The sequence below is a fragment of the Gossypium arboreum genome, chromosome 3 (genome assembly GCF_025698485.1).
Source record: "Gossypium arboreum isolate Shixiya-1 chromosome 3, ASM2569848v2, whole genome shotgun sequence".
Taxonomy (NCBI): domain Eukaryota; kingdom Viridiplantae; phylum Streptophyta; class Magnoliopsida; order Malvales; family Malvaceae; genus Gossypium; species Gossypium arboreum.
The window spans coordinates 96,265,226-96,268,291 of record NC_069072.1 but is presented as its reverse complement, the minus strand read 5'-3'; positions in this window follow the sequence as shown (position 1 = coordinate 96,268,291).

The following is a 3,066-nucleotide window of genomic DNA, read 5'->3' as shown; positions in this document are numbered from 1 at the left end:
TTGGACTTTGTCTTCTGTCTCGCGAACCAACTCAGGTCTAACGATTTGTTTCTTATCCAACTTAGCACAATGACCACCTCCGGATGTACGCACAATGACCACCTTCGGATGTACTAACATCCAGAGTGTAAATACTATTGTAAAAGATATGGATATATGAGGCGATATCCGTAAGTATACGGGTCCATTTGTAATATAGTATACGTGATCAAAGAAAGCTATTAAGGATTGGTGTTCAAGGTAAGGTTAAGGCGAGGTTTTAGTTTTTGGGTAGAATATAGATTAAGCATACGATTAATAGAAGGGTGATATCGTTGTAGGTTGGTGACTAAGGGAATCGCGACACGCTTGCTTACCCGGTGTGTACATACACTGCACATACACTATGAATCGGCAAAAGCTGAAATGCCGAAAGGCCAAAAAGCCAAAAGCTTAGCTACGGTAGTCTTGCGAGTGCGCGAACACTCGTAAGGGGGAGACCAATAGATTCCCTGAGACCCACGGGCGATTCCATGGACTTGTGTTGTGATTTGGTCATACGGGCTAGAATGGGTTAAATGGGCCCGATGGGCTGTTGGGCCCATAATAGGCAAAAACTGAGTATTGATGCTATGTGATAGAAATTTGTATGTGAGTATGAATATGAATGTGACTGGGCCTAACGAGCAATATAAATGTGATTTGGGCCTAATGGGTCATATACAGGTGATTTGGGCCTAATGGGCCATATGAATATGATTGGGCTTAATAGGCTAAATACAGGTATCTGAATTTGTTTAGGCATTGTAAGGGGTTTTGGGCCTAGTATATGATAACTACATAAGACTTAATTAATAAATTGCGACCGTGGACAAGTCAAAGGGTTAAGGTGTGGCAACGGGTATATGCATGTCTAGATTGGATCTAGGGGGAGCTTGGTACTTAAGCGAACTTAATGACCCACCTTCTCTTCTCTGGAATCCTACTTGGTGCATAGTATTCGTTCATCTTAGCTCGCGGGACTTGTTAACGGGTCAAGGTAAGTGAAAACCATAATTAAAGGAAAATTACCGAAATGCCCCTAAGGGCGAAAATGACCAAAATACCTCTAGGTGTTGAATGTAAGTTTTATGGATGTGACATGCATACATATGATGTTCTGCTTAGGTTACATATGGAGTGGGAATTATGGAACGGAGGAAGTATATGATGATCGCATGGTTGCTTGACAATCGTGGATCCACCGACGGCTTTTAAAGCCTAATACATAAATGAATGTAGTTCCGCAACTGGGCTACCATTGGTGTGTGGGCTAGGTGGGTCGATATTTATATCCCCACATGGTGTGAGGGGGGACGGAGCTAGTGTGTAGCAGATGGATAATTTGGATGGGATTGCATTGCATGTTTGATGATTTCTCTTTGAATGCTTGTTTTTCATCGAGGGTTGTACACACTGAGTTTGTGAAAACTCACCCCCTCTTTTATTTTATTTTCAGGTGATGCTCAGTAGAAGGTTTGATGTTTGGAGGGACTCTAGGTGGCCGGCTAGCAAGATAATTCGGACTTGGTTTTTTTTAAGCATTTAAGTTTTTATTTCTTTTTAAGTGTGTTCAGACCAGATTGTAATAAAGTTTTCATTATGTTATTATTACTTGAATTATTATTATTATTGTTTTCATTATAATTACGAGAAGTTGAACATAGATTTCTTAAATTATAGTATGTTTTCTATGTTTCCGCAACTAAATTTTTAAGTGACATGTTTTCATCTATGTTTCAAACAAGTGATTAAAAGGAGTTTATTTTTAAGATGTTCTTTTATTTTTAAGAAGGGTTTTCAATGAAAACATGATTTTCGCTAAAACACTTCAATATGACACACTAGATTCGACAATAGCATTTGGACAGGGTTTGGGGTGTTACATTTAGTGGTATCAGAGCCTGGGTTGCAAAAATCAAGCTGTAAAGTGAGCTTTATTACTATTTGGTTTCTTTTTCTATTTTAAAAATATTTTGGATCACATTGTTATGGAAAAAGAGAAATCTTGTTGAGCAGCACATCGAGTCTCCAACGTTGAACCAAGTAAGTACTTTTATTGAAGTTTGTTTAAATTTTTATATAGTAGATAGTTAGAGGGCTACTATAGATGATTGTTAGAACGGAACTAAAGCCCGTAGGATCGTGAAACTGTAGAGGATTTTTGAAAATGATATCCTCTCTAAATACTTTTATATAACATTGGGTTAAATATTGAAACTAACTAAAAATTCATAAAATTTTTAGTCTAGATAATACGTGAATTGACGATGAGTGCTAGAAGAGGTGCGAGAGGTCGTGGCCAAGGTTGTGGAAGTGTAAGGGCTAAGTCATCAGCGTCAGGCCATGTGCCCAATGTTGGAGTAAAAGAGGCTCCGACCTTACCCGTGGGTAAGAATGGACAGTACGATCGGGCCACGGGGGATGATGCATTGTCGCAGGCAATGCTAAGGATTTTGGAAAGGGTCGCTGGGCCCAACAATGGCACTGGAAATCGGGGCTCCATTCTAGAGTGACTTCAATCGAACTGGGTTGAGATGTTTAAAGGCGTGGCTAACATGGCTCATAGCGTGGCGAAATATTGGTTGGAGGCCACTGAAAGGATAATGGAGGACTTGGACTGCTCACCGGAGCAAAAGCTGAAAGTGGTAGTGCCACTGCTTAGGGAAGAAGCCTATCAATAGTGGTTGATAGTAAAAGAGGGCACCCAACCGGAGCGGGTCACTTGGGAGTTTTTCAAAGTTGCATTCCAAGGAAAGTATGTAGGTGCAAGCTACGTGGATGCTAGAAGGAAGGAGTTTCTGAACTTGACCTAAGGAAACAAATCGGTGGTGAAGTGTGAGGCGGAGTTTCTACGCCTTAGTAGGTATGCAAGAGTAATGGTGGCAACGGACTATGAGCATTGCATTAGGTTTGAGGATGGACTTCGAGATAGCCTTAGGGTGCTGATAGCTCTATAAAGGGAGCAAGTTTTCTCAGAGTTGGTGGAGAAGGAAAAGATAGCGGAGGAGGTTAAGCGCACTAAGCGCTTAAATCGGGAAAAAGAAA